Below are 19973 nucleotides of genomic sequence, written 5' to 3'. Positions count from 1 at the left end.
AGAATGTCCTCCTCACCGCACACAGTCACAATCTGACCGTTCCAGATATACTTCAGCTTCTGATGGAGAGTTGACGAAACTGCTCCTGCCCCATGTATCCAGGGACGCCCCAATAAGCAACTATATGCGGGCTGAATATCCATCACATAGAAGACAATACTGAACACCTCCGGGCCAATCTTCACTGGCAACGTGACTTCACCAAAAACAGACCGTTTGGATCCATCAAAAGCACGAACAATAAGATCGCTTGGAGTGAGGACAACCCCTTCAACATCAATCTTGCTCAGAGTCTTCTTAGGCAGCACATTCAAAGGCGAGCCAGTATCAACTAACACATGTGACAATACTGCGCCTTTGCACTCCATGGTGATATGCAGGGCTTTATTATGGTTGCGACCCTCAGGTGTCAGATCCAAATCTGTAAACCCCAAACCGTGCCTGGTACTAACATTGGCAATGATACCCTCCAGCTGGTTAATAGAGATCTCTTGAGGCACGTAAGCCAGATTCAACATCTTCAGCAAGGCATTACGGTGTGCCTCAGAGCACAACAACAAGGACAGAATAGAGATTTTGGACGGAGTTTGATTCAGCTGATCTACAATCTTGTAGTCACTCTTCTTAATTATCTTCATAAACTCCTCCACGTCTTTCTCAAATGAGCCCTCAGGCGCCTCCTTCTGAACAGGTTCTTCCTCAACCACAACCTGTTTACCCTTTTCTTTGGCGAGAGCCTCAGCCTTGTTGTCTCTCAAGGTTTGCGGTGCGAACAGACGACCACTCCCTGTGAAACCTCCAGGCACACTCTCAGCAAGGATCAAAGGCTTGCTTGTAGTGCTCAGCAGGCACACTCTCAGCAAGGATCAAAGGTGGTTGCTCTTGCAAAGACTCCATCCTATCATAGGGCAACAACAAAGTCTCCACTCTCTTCTTCACCCAATCAATGTAATCAGGCATAGCAACTGCAAACTTCTTCCCCAGAACAGCTCCATCCTTGACACCAATGGTCTTCCAAGCTCTTCCTACTTGCTCCAATCTAGCAGGGTCACTCCGCTTCTCAAAATACACACTTTCAGCTATCTCAGCATCTAGTGGTCTTCCATTCATCACAAACCCTAACTGGCGAAGAGAAAGAACCGGGTTGTAATTGATGCAACCCTTAGTCCCTACAAGTGGCACATTACGAAACTCTCCACAACTCATGACGACATTACGCACATCCATCCGGTAAGATTGCCACCTGAGATCATAGGAGGTAAGAGACATAATCCTCTGAGTCCACTTATGAGTGCTCTGAGTATCCACAAAAGGTCCACTGGTTGGCAGAAGAGACAAGAACCATCTGAGCAACAATGGGAGACATCATCTGATAGCTTCACCCTTACTATGCCTGCTGTGAATAGCATATTAAGTGTCAGCTAACAGAGTAGGAACTGGGTTTCCTCCAAGGAGAATAGTGACAACAGCATAGTCCATAAAATTGGGCATACTCGGGAACAACACAATTCCATAGATCATGATGGCTAACTGGGCAGGAAAAGCTTCCTAATTTCCCTTCTTTGCTTCTTCTCTAGCCATCCTCACCAGGAACTTCAAAGGCAAACCCACAACATCACCACTGGATTTCCAATTGTCACTCACTTCCTTGATACTCAAATGAAGAGCTCTGGCAACAACCCTGAAATCAACCTCCTTTGGAACATCCAAGAAAGGCACCTGGTATCTGATCGGGACATTCATCGGAATAGAATACTCCTCAAGAGTGGGCGCTAACTGATAGTCCTGGAAAGTGAAGCAACGGAGCTCGGGGTCATAAAATTGGAGAAGAGTCTGCAACGGCACTGGATCTACCACCATCCTCAACAGTGTCAACAAATCCCCATACTGATCAACAAACACCTTCTGATTATCGCCGGTCGCAAGATTGCTCAACTCTATCAACGGTGTCAATGGCTCACGGTGAAAACTGTAGGAGCAAGTCTTCCTCTTCATCTCTGGAACGGATGCCATCTCTCACAGTAAATAGACTCCTGAATGAACCTGAGAAATGATATGCATGCAGAGATTAGCTTTTTTTTTATTTTCTTTCTTTTCGCATTCTTTTTTTTTTTGCATTATTTTTTTTTTAAAATAAATATGCTATGATGCAAATGATGCAAACACGACTGGCTGGCTGTGCATCTCGGAGCACAGGTTCAAAGCTTTGGCTTGAATTCGGAACCACAAAGTCATCTGAGACCCAAAGTCATCTGGAACCCATATCTCTGAACCAAGTCACCAACAGGACCAAGAGTCACCAACAAGTCACCAACAGTACCTGTAATAATGATCATTCCCTCCCCATTCACGGGTGTCATCTAGGCCAGGGTAAGGTTAAGAGAAACCCAGGATAAGCAACCCTTTCATAGAATATCATCGTGTACACACCCGATGTATGTACCGATAATACCCCATCAGGATCTGAACTGCTCGTGATATCATGTTCCGCTAAGTGGCGCAATACCACCCGCTTCCCAAGAATCTCTCTATTCCTAGGTGTCCTAGAGTTCACTCATAGCCTGGGTATTGGGCCTTTTACCTCATGTAACTCCCACCCAACAGAGAAACAGACACAGCCAACACAATGAAAGTATGATGAATGCAAACATAAATAAATGAATGCAATAAATGAAACAGCAAAAGCAACCAAACCCTATTCTAAAGAGCGCTAGGAGAGACTCGCTTAGGGAAGATGGACCAGCAAGAGGTCAACTTCTCTTAATCCCCAGCAGAGTCGCCAGCTGTCGCATTACGCGAAAAACCGGCGGGAAAACGAAACAACAGAGCCGCCACCGTGCGTTATTTATCCCAAAGGAGGGAAAGGAAACGCTCGAAGTAAACCTGGAAAAGACATGGTCTCGCGACCGGAGAGAGATGGGATCGGGAGTCGGTTATGCGAAGGGAAGGTATTAGCACCCCTACGCATCCGTTGTACTCGACGGGTTCCACGCACAAAAGAAAGGATAAGGTTCCTAGAAACTGCTCACACACTGCACTAGGCTGGAAGGAAACACAGAAAGACAAAAGAAATGGGACTCGGCAGGATATCGCATCCTGGGCCTACGTAGTCTGTCAAGCACAGACATCAGAGTCGACGTGGTTCGGGACAGGGGAAACGTGATCGCTAGGATGTCGCATGCTATGCATACGTATCTTCTCTAACCAGAGAAGAATCAGAGCACTCATAGCTCGGCTAACGCACGCCAAACAAAACACAAGCAGGAAACCGACTTCCAATGGCTGGACTTATGTCAGACTCCACACAAGCAGGCAAACATGGAAACCGAATGCCAATCGTTGGACTTAAATCAGACTCCGAACCAACAAACACACACAGGAAACCAACTGCCAATCGCTGGACTTATGTCAGACTCCAAACACACACAAAGAGGTTGAAAAGAAAAAAAGGGCGCCCGGAGAGATCAGCTCATCTCCTACCTACATACCTCATCTGGTATGAGGATCAGGGCGACGTAGTTCCCCTACGCAGGGAAAGAACTCCTATCCTAACAAGAGACAAAGGGAGACACAAACTACTAGGGAGACTACGACTCGAGCCTAGAAGTTATCATGCATACGATCCCTATGTTGAGGTTTCTATCCTAACTTGCATAGGAGCAAGCTATCTTAAACAGCACAATCAAACACAAGCACAAACGCAAGCACACACACCATAGGCAAACAATTGGCTCACACAAGGCTAGGCTTTAGTCAAGGGGTCAAATCAACCTCGACAAACAAGCCAACTGGAATAGGGTGTGGTTAGCTCTTAACCCTAACATTGAGAGTTAGGGTGAAGCAGATGAAATGGGAAGTGAGGGTAAGACCTCACAGCTCTTATCCCTGGCCTGGGAGAGCTTGATTCAAAATAGAAAATGTGGGAGTTCAGGATGTAGGAACTCTTCTCCACAGGTGACTGACTCAACATGATCTTGGGTTATTATCCACAATGCATCAACACCAGGTGTGTGAGCAAGGTGAATGACACACTGAATAGCAGGGGATGGATTGCACATCCCTTGTATCTGCCAACACCTCTTCACTTAGGAGGTCGTTGTATGTACAGGGCACAAAGATAAACAAACACAAGCATTGCCTCTTAAGGGGGGCTTCAGACAGGTGCCTGTCCACATAACAGGACAGGTCTTCCAGACTACATGTAGTCAAGAGAGTTATACCTTAGTGGTAAGCAAACCACAAGCTAGCAAAGCAAGTTCAAAAGAACTCAAAGCAACTTAGGTACCTGTGAAAAATCTAAACCAATCAGTTCAACTGTACAGACAAACAACCAACAGGCAATAACAAACAGACAGACAATGTTCACAATGTGCAAGCCACAAGGCAAACTCAAATGAGTTAGCATCAACCTACAAAACACACAAGTGTTAGTAATCAAGAGCAAACACAAGTGTTAGTAATCAAGAGCAAACATCAATGCTCAAATGAGGAAGCATCATCAACTATGGACTTGGATGTTTAAACCTGAAATCAAAGCCCACATGTAAGCCACAAACCACTAGGTCAAAGCCTAGGGTCAAAGATGGACAAAAAAGTCAAAACAGAACCTCAAATTTAACACAAAGCATGTTCAAACACATATTGACATATCCTAAAACGGCTCATATCAAATCATTAACCAAATGCATTTCATGATCAAGTGAAGTCAAAGGTGATTTCAAAGCATCCAAATGGTCAACATGAATGAAAAATCTCAATCAAAACAGAAATGATTTCAAAAAATCTGGAAAAAATCATGAGCAATCTAGACATTCATAACATTCATCACACAAAAAATTAGGAGCATTGGACATCCTTAGGCATTGCAATCACATTGTACAAGTCAAGCAACCAAATGTGTGACACAAATTGTCACACCAAGTTAACTCAATCATAAAACAGAATTGGAGCATGGGAAAAATGTCAAACCAAAGCCAAAATGTCACTCAACATGTCTAGAATCCACACACAAAATTTCAGAATCATTGGATAAGAAACAAGCATTTTATGATCAAATGAACAAAGCAAAATCATGAATTGATACATGTTCAATCACCCTAGGACAAATCATTTTTTAAGCCAGGCACAACTTTGCAATTTATCATCATAAAAAAGTAGACAGGATAAGGAACACATAGCAAAAAATTGGGATCAAATTGGTGCATTTTTCAATTTTATATGATTTTTGGAAGTTTGGGAAAAATTGAAATTAAAACATGAAGCCAAGGCATGAAAATAGGAGGGAAAAGGTAAAATGGCATGGCATTTTGAAAAAAAGCCTTCGCTCGGTATCGAACCGAGTCCACTTTTGAATTCCGAGCGCGCGAACCAAAACGGTGGCGTTTTGACCTAAAACCCTAAACACAAGCGCGTTTCCAGAATTCCATATTTCGTAGCTAATGCATGAGTTTTTCGTAGCAAATCTGTAGCAAAATCCTAGCCAATCTGGAAATGCATGAAGCTCAAGGTTGAAGATGAAGATCATGATGATCTTCATCTGAAATTTCCAGAAAACCAAAAAATGTTCCAGAAATTACAAATAATACCATCATTCAATCGGTTTCTTCATGGTAAGCACGGATCCAACAATGAATCAACCAAAAACAACACATATTACTCAAATCGAAGAAATCAAAAATTGAACACTCAAACTTTAATCATGCATAACTTCCACAATACAGCACCAATTCACTCAAAATTTGCATCAGAATCATCACCAAGCCATGATCTACATGAATATCCTAATAATTTGCGAAATAATTGAACTCGAAAACTGACCTTCTTGATGAACAGAACCTGGAACTCGTGCTACAAGGCTTGGCAATGCTTCCAATCTTCTCTACAATGCTTAATGAAGTAATTGAGGATTGATTTGAAGCTCAAATGCGCACGAATCCAACAGATTTTGCAAGTTCCATGGATGCTTCAAGCTTTGAGTATGAGCAATTATGGCACGGTTCCTTCTAATTCCACGTCCAAACCTACTCAAATATGCCTCATGAACATGAATCAAGCAATAGGAATAGCTCTTGTTTGAAGAATTTTGCAAAAAATTTGAGAGAAAATTTTGAGTGAATCTTGAAATTCAGATCTGAAATCTGTGTTAATGGCCAAGGCAGTTAAGATTAACCTTATATACTCCATGCTAATGATGTTTAAATCAATTTTAAGCCTAATGCAAATGTGATTAGCCACTTTGAAGGTGTAAGTGCAAAATGAGTTCTTCACCCTCCATGCATGTGAAGCACGTGAACAATACCAATTTCTGGCCCAAATCCATTTAAAATAAGTCCATGCAAGCTTTAGGATTGGTTTTGTATGCCAATGATCATTCAATATGATGTTATGCAATTATCTTCCTAAAACTTCACGAATAAGCCAAGGATCATGCAAATGAAATTCATTTCATGTAATGGTATGTTTGGAAACTACAAGTTATAAGGATCAAAATGCAAAAAGAACCACTCATTTTGGAGCTTTGGTTAAAAAGTTATGTCCATTTGAATTTTAAAACACACTTTCCCATGATTGGATCATATCTCTTCAACCACACATGAGAAATTTCTGATCTTGGACTTTTTGGAAATGGGAGAGAAAGATCTCTAACTTTCGTGTTGGACAAAATTTAATTTGAAGCTTTCTTGATGATGTAAAGTTGAGTTGAAGTTGGTCTAAAACCTTTCCATTTTTGGAAAGTTCAAATTACAGGTCACCTGCTATTTTTGGAAAGTCTTGACCTGACTTCAAATTCTTCAATGTGAGTGTTTGAAATGTCAAATGAGACTTGTTTGAACATGAATGAATCATCTCTAACCACTTCCCACCTCCAAATCCACAGTTCACTTTGCAGTTGACTTCTATTGACTTCTATGGGCCTCAGATGAATTGCACATGCACTGATGAATTCTGAGCCTTCAACACTTGACCAAGCTACTTCAAAATGATCCTTGAGTCATGTGAGCTCATTGGAACCACCCTAGGGCTTTGATCTCATGGATAATGCTCTTGTTGCCTTGCACAGTTGAATCTCCTGACCAGTCTTGCCTGATGAGATGTAATGGACTATGCAATGTTAATGTCCTAAAAATGAAATGTATATACAAATGGGAGGTGAAAATTTGAGGTGCTACAGATAGAAAAGTCACAAATAGAAGAGGGGCATCTGGTAGACTTGGCCAAGTTGTTTGACCGGTTGAGACAATTCAAGTTGAGGCTGAATCCGAATAAGTGCACTTTTGGAGTGCGGTCCGACAAATTGCCGGGGTTTATTGTAAGTGAAAGAGGAATCGAGGTTGATCCTGCTAAAGCAAAAGCGATACAAGAAATGCCTGAACCGAGAACAGAAAAAGAGGTTCGTGCGTTCTTAGGTAGATTGAACTACATTTCACGGTTCCTATCTCATCTAACAGCCACGTGTGAACCCATATTCAAGTTGTTGAGAAAAGATCAAACGGTCAGGTGGAATGATGATTGCCAAGCGGCATTTGAAAAAATAAAAGAATATTTGCAGGAGCCTCCGATTCTGATGCCTTCTGTGGAGGGGCGACCGTTAATCCTGTACTTGACAGTCCATGAGGGGTCTATGGGGTGTGTATTGGGGCAGCATGACGAGTCTGGTCGAAAAGAGCATGCAATTTACTACCTTAGAAAAAAGTTTACCGACTGTGAAACAAGATTTTCACTGCTCGAGAAAACTTGCTGCACTTTGGCATGGCCTACTTGCCGACTGAGACAGTATATGCTGGTTCATACCACTTTGTTGATTTCCAAGATGGATCCGATCAAGTATATATTTGAGAAGCCAGCATTGACCGGACGGGTTGCGAGATGGAAAATGATTTTGACTGAATACGATATCTAATACACTTCTCAAAAAGCAATAAAGGGGAGTGTATTATCTGATTACCTCTCCCAGCAACCCATCGAGGATTATCAACCGATGAAATTTGAGTTCCCCGATGAGGACATCATTTTTCTGAAATCGAAAGATTGTGAGGAACCTATCCCGGAGGAGGGGCCTGACCCTGAGTCCGAATGGATTCTGATGTTTGATGGGGCCATTAACGTGAATGGTAGCGGAGTTGGTGCTGTTTTGGTTACGCCGAAGGGATCTCATATTCCTTTTACTGCCCGACTAACATTTGAATGCACCAACAATGTGGCAGAATACAAAGCTTGTATCTTGGGTGTCGAAGAGGCGATTGATTTGCGAATTAAGAACCTTATTATTTATGAAGATTCAACTTTGGTTGTGAACCAGGTTAACGGGAATTGGCATACGCATCAATCCCACTTAATTCCATACCGGGATTACACGAGGAGATTGATGACATTCTTCACCAAGGTGGAATTACACCATGTGCCGAGGGAAGAAAATCCTTTAGCAGATGCTTTGGCTACTCTGGCCGCTTTGATTAAAGTGCAGTGGTGGAATCAAGTTCCTAGTGTTGAGGTGGGACGGCTGGATAGACAAGCTTATGTGTTTGTTGTCGAGACAGTGCCTGATGATGAAAAGCCGTGGTATTATGACATCAAGCGTTATCTGGAGACCCAGGAGTATCCCGAGGGAGCGTGTAAGAAGGACCGAAAGACTCTGAGGAGGTTGGCCATGGCGTTACAGCTGCCCCTATTCAATCCACTGTGAACCTGTCGATATGAACAACCTCGGCTTTCAGATGATCAGGGTGAAGAGTGATTGAATACAAAGAACAAACGAACAATTTGCGCTCCGCTTGGAATTAAATAACAATGCCTGTCAGAATCGGCAAAGCGGTGACTTTAAAAGAAGAATCCGTCTGGGACGGTGAGAGTCGGTTTGAATACCGAAAAAGAAAATTAGCCTGGATACCAAAATAAATGGTAACACAGGAATAACCATGGCCTGAATGCCGCTCATCAGTCTGAATACTGGAAATGACTTTGATTTGAGCATCGGAAGATATAAGATTATTAATATCGGTTTGAACACCGAGAGACTGGCCTGAAAGCCACTTCGGCCTGAACACCGGAAAAACTGGCCTGCATGCCACTTCGGTCTGAATACCGGAAATTGGCCTGAATGCCACAAGTGCTTTCGACCTGAACATCGGAAACTTCTTCGATCCGAACATCGGGAACATTGGCTTGAGTGCCTCTTCGGTCAGAATACCGGGAAACTGGTCTGCATGCCACATCGGTCTGAATACCGGAAAATTGGCCGGAGTGCCTCTTCGGTCTGAATATCGGGAAACTGGCCTGAATGCCACATCGGTCTGAATACCGGAAAATTGGCCTGAGTGTCTCTTCAGTCTGAATACCGGGAAACTGGCCTGAATGCCACAAGTGCTTCGACCTGAACGTCGGAAACTTCTTCAATCTGAGCATCGTAAAATTGGCCTGAATGCCATTTCTGCTAGGGATTTTCTCCTTGTCATTATTGCTATTTTTATTTTTGCTTTTCTTGAACCCCAAAACTTCTTTGATTTTTTTACTGTCAAACAATGAACCCCGTTCTCCATTTGAACCCCGCTCTCCAGAAGACACTCTGCATCTCCTTCTCTCCTGAGAGACCCCAATCGCCGCGCTGATCGCGTAACGTTTTCACATCTCTGCACGACAGAAATCTTCCTCCAATATCGCTCTACTGGGGAATACTGTTGATTCAACGTCACGATGCTAAACTCCTCAGAGTAACATCTTCACCAACCGGCTAAACCAATTCTCAAACGGTAACCACGACTCGAGACTAGTTCTATGCTTGCAATGCTGATGCATGATTTTTTACAGCGTAATGCTCCATAACCATGGAATTTCTACGCAATGAGTTATGCAATATGCTATGCTTTTCTAAATGATGAATGTATAAGAAATATCCCCCTCAGGGAACGACACGAGCAACTCTGCTGAGGACCTCGATATCGCTCCACTCTCCACCCTGCTGGGGAATAGCACTGCTGCTGGGGAAAGGATAATCCTCACTGGGGATGACCTCCACTAAACCCGATCCGCTTGGGGACTTCGCTGGGGAAGAATCCACTAACGCACACCTCCGCTGGGGAAACATCAACCTTCAGACTTGCTGGGGAAATAACAATCTCACCTTGCTAGGGGAAACAATACACTTTCAGACCTGGCTGCCGAGGAAACACCGACCTTGAATCCGCTGGGGAAAAACGGAATAATTGATACGGAACACCTGTCGACTCGTCGAACACTAGTACTCACCCTCTAACCAAAGTGTTAACTTTCCCCTTTTACAGACTTTGAAGAGTCTTCTTGATTAACCCCCAAGGATCGTCGCAATTCTTTTGCCGTCTTTACACCATTCCTCTATTTCTCGTCCTTGATTGGACTCGAAGGAATCTTTCGTCACAAAAGCTTCACATCACAACCTGCAAGTGAGTGAAAATATCTAACAGCACCTGCAGAAGAGATCGTTAGATAAAAACGTGACCCAGGCGTGCCAAAATTTCAACACCCAGGTCACTCTACGTTCCGAATAAGATTTCAAGTTTTCAATCATATAAACATGCATTGGAAGGGACCCGTATGTCCTAAAATGCAAAGATTCTTTATCAAAATAAACAAATGTTTTTGCAATCAAAGCGGTAATGAAAACAAAAACAAAATTATTTGACTGAATATGCATTTTATTGATTGAAAAAGGTGGCTCGTAATTGAGCAATACACAGGGAGCAATTCCTGAAAAGAGGTAATTGCGCACAAAAGGAAAATCTATCCTAATGGCAATGTGAAACCGTGATCTCATCAAGTTCCAACCCGATTACAACCCATATGTCCTCAAGACTCTCCGCGCTTTCTGCCTTCTGAACAAGACGCTTCCGACCGATCTCTGCCGAGGATTATCCAGGTGTCATAACCAAAGTACAAACGATCATACTAGACGCAGTTATTCGTTTCATTCCCTCTTTTGCCTGGACCACCCTTTCGGGTTTTCAGTCCACCGGGATACCCTTTTTTGCCCAAGTCGCCCTTGTGGGGTTTTCGACTTGCCGGGTGTACAGTTTTTTTTTCCTTTTATCCCTAATTTTTGCCCGAACCTTTCTTCATTTTTTTTTTGGTTCGCCGGGATGCCCATTTTTGCCTGGACTATTTTATTCTTTTTGTCCAACAGGTCTCTTATACGAAGTATTTTTTAACTGCGTTTGCATTCACAGGGGATGGAAAATCCTCACCATCCATGGTCGTCAACAACAAGGCTCCGCCAGAGAAAAGCTTCTTGACCACGAATGGACTTTCATAATTGGGTGTCCACTTGCCCCGACGATCGTTCTGAGGAGGAAGGATCCTTTTCAACACCATATCTCCCACATGGTATACACGAGGTCGCATCTTTCGATCAAAAGCGCGCTTCATTCGCTGCTGGTACAACTGCCCATGACAAATGGCCGCCAGCCTTTTTTCCTCAATCAGGCTCAACTCTTCATACCGAGTCCTTACCCATCCCACCTCTTCCAATTTCACGTCCATTAGGACTCTCAACGACGGAATCTAGACCTCAACCGGTAACACGACTTCCATTCCATACACAAGCGAAAAAGGCGTTGCCCCACTAGACGTACGTACTGAGGTTCGATACCCATGCAATGCAAACGACAACATCTCGTGCCAATCCTTATAAGTCACGACCATCTTCTGCACAATCTTCTTAATATTCTTATTAGCCGCCTCGACCGCCCCATTCATATTTGGACGATAAGTAGAAGAATTGTGATGCTCGATCTTGAACTCCCGGCACAGTTCTGCCATCATCTTGTTGTTGAGATTAGAACCATTATCAGTAATGATTCTTTCGGGAACCCCATATCTGCAAATGATGTCTCTTTTCAGGAACCTCGCCACGACCTGTTTCGTCACGTTTTCATAAGACGCAACTTCCACCCAATTGGTGAAGTAATCAATAGCCACTAATATGAACCGGTGCCCATTCGAAGCCGTAGGCTCGATCTTTCCGATCATATCAATGCCCCACATCGAAAACGGCCACGGAGATGACATCAAACTCAACGGATTGGCCTCCATTGTCATCCAGTAATATCCAGCTCTTAACAACTTTTTCACCACCGCATTCCCACTGGCATGGGTACCAAACGACCCCTCGTGCACTTCTTTCATCAATTGGCTTGCTTCTTTGTCATCGACACACCTAAGCAACACCCAATCAAAATTCCGCCTGTACAAATCCCCATCCTTGTTCAGATAGAATACCATGGCCAACCTCCTCAGAGTCTTTCGGTCCTTTTTAGACGCCCCCTCGGGATACTCTTGTGTCTACAGATAGCGTTTGATGTCATAATACCACGGCTTTTCATCATCAGGCGCTGCTTCAACAGCAAACACATAAGCCGGTCTATCCAGTCGTCCCACCTCAACACTAGGGAATTGATTCCACCAATGCACTTTAATCAAAGCGGCCAGTGTAGCCAAAGCATCTGCCAAAGGATTTTCTTCTCTCGGCACATGGTGTAATTCCACCTTGGTGAAGAACGTCAACAATCTCCTCGTATAATCCCGGTATGGAATTAAGTGAGATTGATGCGTATACCACTTCCCGTTAACCTGGTTTACAACCAAAGCTGAATCTCCATAAATGACAAGGTTCTTGATCCGCAAATCAATCGCCTATTCGACCCCCAAGATACAAGCTTCGTATTCAACCACATTGTTGATGCATTCAAATGTTAGCCGGGCAGCAAAAGGAATGTGGGATCCTTTCGGCATAACCAAAACATCACCAACTCCACTACCATTCACGTTAACGGCCCTACCAAACATCAAAATCCATTCGGACTCAGGATCAGGCCCCTCCACCGGGATCGGTTCCTCACAATCTTTCGATTAGAGAAACATGATGTCCTCATCAGGGAACTCAAACTTCATCGGTTGATAATCCTCAATGGGTTGTTGGGCGAGGTAATGAGACAATACACTCCCCTTTATTGCCTTTTGAGAGGTGTACTGGGTATCGTACTCAGTCAAAATCATTTGCCATCTCGCAACCCGTCCGGTCAATGCTGGCTTCTCAAATATATACTTGATCGGATCCATCTTGGAAATCAACAAAGTGGTATGAACCAGCATATACTGTCTCAGTTGGCGAGCAACCCATACCAAAGCACAACAAGTTTTCTCGAGCAGTGAATATCTTGTTTCACAGTCGGTAAACTTTTTTCTAAGGTAGTAAATTGCATGCTCTTTTCGACCAGACTCGTCATGCTGCCCCAGTACACACCCCATAGACCCCTCGAGGACCGTCAAGTACAGGATTAACGGTCGTCCTTCCACAGGAGGCATCAGAATCGGAGGCTCCTGCAAATATTCTTTTATTTTTTCAAATGCCGCCTGGCAATCATCATTCCACCTGACTGTATGATCTTTTCTCAACAACTTGAATATGGGTTCACACGTGGTTGTTAGATGAGATATGAACCATGAAATGTAGTTCAATTTACCTAAGAAACCACAAACCTCTTTTTTTGTTCTCGGTTCAGGCATTTCTTGTATTGCTTTTACTTTAGCAGGATCAACCTCGATTCCTCTTTCGCTTACAATAAACCCCAACAACTTACCGGACCGCACTCCGAAAGTACACTTATTCGGATTCAACCTCAGTCTGAATTGTCTCAACTAGTCAAACAACTTGGCCAGATCTACCAGATGCCCCTCTTCTGTTTGGGACTTTGCTATCATGTCATCAACATAACATTCAATCTCGTGATGAATCATATCATGAAACAAAGTCACCATAGCTCTTTGATATGTGGCACCGGCGTTCTTGAGACCGAATGGCATCACCTTATAACAAAAAGTGCCCCATGGTGTGATGAACGTTGTTTTCTCCATATCATCTGGCGACATTTTAATTTGATTATAGCCAGAAAATCCATCCATGAAGGAAAACACCGAGAATTGAGCTGTATTATCTACCAACACATCAATGTGAGGCAATTGGAAATCATCTTTCGGGCTAGCTTTGTTCAAATCCCGGTAGTCCACACACATCCTCACCTTTCCATCCTTCTTCGGCACCGGCACAATGTTCGCGACCCAAGGCGGATAATTAGTGACAGCCAGGAAACCAGCATCCAACTACTTTTGCACTTCCTCTTTAATTTTCATGGCCATCTCAGGTCGAGTTCTGCGCAACTTCTGCTTCACTGGAGGACAATCTGCTTTCAATGGCAACTTGTGTACAACGATATCGGTATCCAACCCTGGCATATCCTGATAGGACCAGGCAAAGATATCAACATACTCTTTCAACAAGGCTACCATTCTGCTCTTGACATCCACCTCCAAAGCAGCCCCAACCTTTACTTCTTTTCTGACCTCCTCGGTACCCAAATTGACAATCTCGGCTTGCTCTTCGTGCGGTTGAATCACCTTCTCCTCTTGTTTCAACAACCTGGCTAATTCCTCCGGCAGTTCACAATCTTCTTCGCCTTCTTCTTCGGCATGATAGATCGGATTGTCGAAGTCATACGAGGGTGTAACAGGATTGTTATCAATGAGATCCGGAGCATGATTGCATCTGCATGAATGTTGATTCATGCATTGCTTTAGAGTCGGGACGAGACAAATTAAAAGGAAGATGAAAACAAACATTGCCATTTTTATTTTATTTTTATTAAACTGCAAAAATAAATGAAAAACAGGGAACACCGCTTTTAGTGAAAAAACATCCTTTTATTGATGATGCAAATATTGCAAAATGAAACACATGAGGTGGCCCTTACAATGAACCATTACGCTTCGGGCAAAACGCATGGTTTTCATGCAAACAGAATTGAAAAACAGAAGTATTACTCTTCACGTAGAGTGACAGTGATGATCTTTTCGGCCTTCCAGTTCTGGATCTCCATCCCTGGTACGCACGGTTTTATCCACGAGTCGAGCTCACAATCACTGTCAATCTCTTCACCCACCGCACATATGTGATTTGGATCTAGCATTCCATGACTGGTGAACATGAACGGTTGACGACGTCCTTTGCTCTGTCCAGACGAGCCTTGACCCGACTGATAGCCAATCCCGAACCTGTCTTATTTTGCGGCAACGTCTATCATTCTTCCCCAACCTGGGGCCTCTCCGTTTTTCACCACTTCCGCAGCCTGTTTGTAAGAAGAAATGGACGGCTTTTTCTCTTCCTTAGAAAAAATGGCATTCTCCACCTTGACGGTTTCGAACGCCAGACTTAGTGTTTCAAATATTTCATCGTCCATTTCTACATACTTGAACGATGACAAGTGGATGACGAAAATATCTTTCTCCCCACAAACTGTCACGACCCGCCCGTCCCAGATATACTTTAACTTCTGGTGCAAAGTCGATGTCATTTCCCCAGCAGTGTGTATCCAGGGCCGACCCAACAAGCAACTGTATGTCGGCTGAATATCCATGACATAAAACACAGACTTGAACACCTCGGGCCCGATCTTCATAGGGAGCTCCACTTCCCCAAACACTGCCCTCTTAGAGCCATCAAATGCTCTAACCACCAGGTCAGTAGGCCTTAAAACCACTCCTTCACAATCCAACTTTGCCAGGGCCTTCTTAGGCAACACATTGAGTGATGAGCCGGTATCCACCAAAACGTGCGAGAGCACTGCTCCTTTACACTCCATCGAGATGTGTAATGCCTTATTGTGATTACGCAAGTCTACAGTAAGATCAAGATCAGTGAAACCCAACCCATGGCTGGCGTTAACATTTGACACCACTGTCTCCAATTGATTTACCGTAATCTCCTGCGGGACATAGGCCCTCTTCAAGATCTTTAACAAAGCGTCCTTGTGGCCTTCTGAGCTTAACAACAATGATATGATTGAAATCTTAGACGGAGTTTGCTGCAAATGGTCAACAAGCTTATACTCAGACTTCTTGATGATCCTCAGAAACTCCTCGGCTTCATCATCAAGTTCTTTTTCCGACCCAACAGGCGCCGGTGCCGCTATAGGAGTACCCTCACTCACCACCTGCTTACCTCTTGCCCTGGCTAAAGCCTCGGCCTTATCTTTCTTTTCTTTTTCTGCCTCCCCACTCCTTAATGTGTCAGGTGCAAATAACCTCCCGCTGCGAGTGAAACCACTAGGTCTGACATTATCCACCTTTGAAACGGTGGTATCACCCACAGCCTGATCCTCCTGCTTCTCTCCATTGCAATATACTTCCTCACCATAGTCCCACGACACAGCATTATCATTTTCATATGGTATGGGTCCCGGCACCGTGATGGTAACTGGAGTTGCATCTGCTGGCGCTGAAAAGTTGACAGGGTCAAAGTAAATGGTTATGGTGGAAACATCCTGCTTCTCCAAATCAACTTTCTCAAACCTGAGACTTCCCTCATCTATCATTCTCTGGACAACCTCCCTCAATAATACACACCCATTTGGAACAATGGTGCAAGCAGCACAACAATTATCACAACCCAGAAAAACTTCATTCTTCAATAACTGTCTCTTGACCTCAGCCAATGGAGTCCTCAACCGATCCACTTCCATCAGCCCAATTTTCCTTCTATCCTCCGAAATCGCATTAACCCCCATCTGACCATGCGTCGACATGGGATTAGCATTAACATTCGGCGATGGTGCAAAATTGATGGCTTTGGAGTCTACCAGATCCTGAACAACATGTTTGAAAGCTTTATAATTCTCAATGTTATGCCCAGGAGCACCAGAATGGAATTCGCACTTGGCGTTCTCATCATAGCTTGCAGGCCTCTGATCTGGTCTTACCGGAGCTAACGTTCTCAGCTGAACCAACCCAAGCTCTTTCAACTTCTTTAACAGAAATGAATATGTCACGGGTGGCCTATCAAACTGACGAACAGTCATCCTTCCTCTCACTTGATACCCGACCCGTTGTGTTCTCTGTTGAAATGGCTGTCGTTGTTGTTGCTGTGGTTGTTGCTTTTGTGCAGGTTGATTATCAGCAGGAATTGTTACTGCAGCAGTATGCTGGTAGTAACAATCCCTACCATGTCCTCTCTGGGCATACACAGCACTCGTGTCACCCTCTTTCTTACGCTGACCATTACCAAAGGGCTTCTTCGATCCAGACGACGAAGCATTTCCCTGTACCTTTCCCATCTTCAACCAGCTTTCAATTCTCTCCCCAGCCACTACTATGTCTGCAAAACCAGTGACGGGACAACCCACCATCCTTTCGGCAAAAGTCCCCTGAAGGGTACCCATGAACAGATCAGACATCTCTCGGTCTACCAATGGTGGTTGAACTCTGACAGCTAACTCTCTCCACCTCTGTGCATACTCTTTAAACCCTTCATTTGGCTTCTGAGACATGCCCTGCAACTGGGTACGGCTAGGAGCCATGTCAGCATTGAATTGGTACTGTTTAAAGAAGGCATCTCCCAAATCCTGCCAGCTCTTGATATCTGATGATCTCAACTTTGGTATACCACTCAAGAGACCCACCAGATAAGCTATCTTGGAAGAAGTACATCTATAGCTTCCGATCCATGGTATAGGCAGATATTTTCCGGACAAAGGCCTGGAGATGAGTTTCCGGGCAAGAACTCCCATTATACTTGTCAAACGTGGGCACTTTAAACTTCTGTGGGATCACAATCCCCTCAACCAGCCCCATGTTTGTCATATTGATAGCCCTAGGAGTAGCATGGCTTTCCAGAGCCCTGATCTTCTCTGCTAGTACCTGAATCTCTTTGTTTGGCGGTTGAACACCGTACTGACCAAATTGCTCATTCAGCACTGAGAACTGATCTTCTTCTTTATCCTCCATAGCCCCAAAGAAAGGAGGAAACTGATTATCCTTCAGATTGTTGCCCACAGGACCTGGCCCACCGCCTGCAGCAAAACCAAAACCTCCACCATTGTTGATGACTACACCAGCAGTAGTTGCCTTCCTTCTGGGAGCACAACCATCCCTAGAACCACCAAGACCATTGTTGGAGACACCCTCTTGATTATTGCCACTATTGGCAGCCGAAGCCCGCTCAAGCCTCTCCACTTTCTCAACAAGGGCCTTTTGCCCCAAGGCGAACCCTTGCATGATGTTGATCAACTCTCCCATCTTCTCTTTCAGCTCGAGAATGTCAGCGTTGGGTGGATCCATCAGTTTGGATTTCTTGCGCCTGGTAGGGTATCTATGCAGACGAGCTACGTGCAAAGGAATGATTCTACGTGCGCGAGCAATGATTCCTGAAACAATCAAACACGTTAGAAACCGACACCTGTAAAATAGAAGACAAGTTATTATGATTCATACATGAATGCAATGCCTATCCATGTGAGGAACACTCTATCTTTTGATCCTGGTTTCATCGAGACAGATAATAATCCGACAGCAACATTCTGACATCAATCATTTGGTTTCACCATACAGAGCAGAGAATTATGATTTATCAAAGATATCACCTGACCATGTGTGTGTTATGTGAGTGTACATAAAAAAGCAAATAAATCTTGAAGGTCAATCATTGAATGATAATAACCACTGTATATCAAAAGTGCACTACACGTGCAAGAGTTATACATCACGTTTAATACAAACCAACAGTATAATTCTCCATAATCAGAAGGAAATACAGGCAAGTGAATTCCGTCAACAAGCCTGACGGTAATCCAACACAAAAAGCTAATCTGAAGAAGGTCCCACAGAAGGCTTTGCATCATCAACCATCCTGGTAAACTTCATAGCGAACCTGAGCTCAGCGTTCTCCTGCTGAAGTCTTCCCACCTCTTTGTGATGAATCTTCATCTGTCGGAAATAATGGTCCCTCTCGGCAAGATAATGATCTCTTTCGGCCATAATCTTCGCTTTCTCTTCTTCCTTAACCTTCAGCTTCGCTTCCCACTCGGCGGTAAGGGCTTTGGCTCTAGCTTCCCTCTATGTTTTCACAAGGACTTGTCTCCTCTTCTCATCTTCAATGACTTTCAACGCTTTGGCCAACTTCTCCTTGGTGCGAGCGTGCTCCTTCGTAGATGATTCCAAAGCCTGGTTGATCTTACAGTAACATGCGGTGTCCATCACAAAGCGCTTCACCTCTAGAGCATGTCTCTTAGCCTGGTATTCTGCTTTCCCCTTGACTTCCTGATTAGCCATTTGAATTCTAGCAACACTCGTTTCCAACTCAGTCTTCTCTGCTTGTAGTTGATCTCTCTCCCTCTTCATCTCAAGGAACTCTTCCTTGCTGACCGAAGAACGTGGCTCCTCAATCAACGGATACCAAGGATCACCCACATGAAATGGTAGACGAGTGAGCTCAACCCTCTTTCTGAGCCAATCATCAAACGGAGGAAAAGACCTGTTGTTAGCTCTACCAAAAGGAACCTTGCCCTTCCTCTGAATGTGGCGCCATGCCCCAGACACTTGCCTCAACAATGTCTGATTACCCTCAGCAGGGAAGTAGAAAGACTCATGAATCTCACACTCGAGAGGAGGAATCTCCATAGCGAATCCCATTTGTCTCTTAAGAAGCAATGAGTTGTAATTAATATAACCTTAAACTCCTATAAGAGGCACATTGGGAAAACTCCCACAACTGCAAATGAAATCTCGCCCAGCCATACCACTGTGAGTCCAAGCTATGTCCTTGGCCCGCAAACCCATCAACTTGGTTGCTTAATTGACAATATGATTAAGAAAGACAAAAGCACCTCTGGATAGGAAAAGATATCCCATGAACCATTTGTATAACAGTTGAGCACAACATCTAACCAATCCTCCACGCCGCTTCTCGTTCTGATTATGGACCGAGTAATAAACATCCCCAATCAAGGTAGGAATGGGATTCCTCTGAGCAAGCACCCAAATGGCATTAAGATCCACAAAGTTCTTTAAATTAGGGAACAAGATGATTCCATAAATGCTTACAGAAAGTCTTCCAATCACCCTAAACAACATGCTCCTTGGCTTTAGCCTCCAAGAAACTCAGATGAAAACCGGACAAC

This window comes from Lathyrus oleraceus, chromosome 1, assembly GCF_024323335.1.
Source record: "Lathyrus oleraceus cultivar Zhongwan6 chromosome 1, CAAS_Psat_ZW6_1.0, whole genome shotgun sequence".
NCBI classification, from domain to species: Eukaryota; Viridiplantae; Streptophyta; class Magnoliopsida; order Fabales; family Fabaceae; genus Lathyrus; species Lathyrus oleraceus.
Note: the sequence above shows the minus strand (reverse complement) of the source record.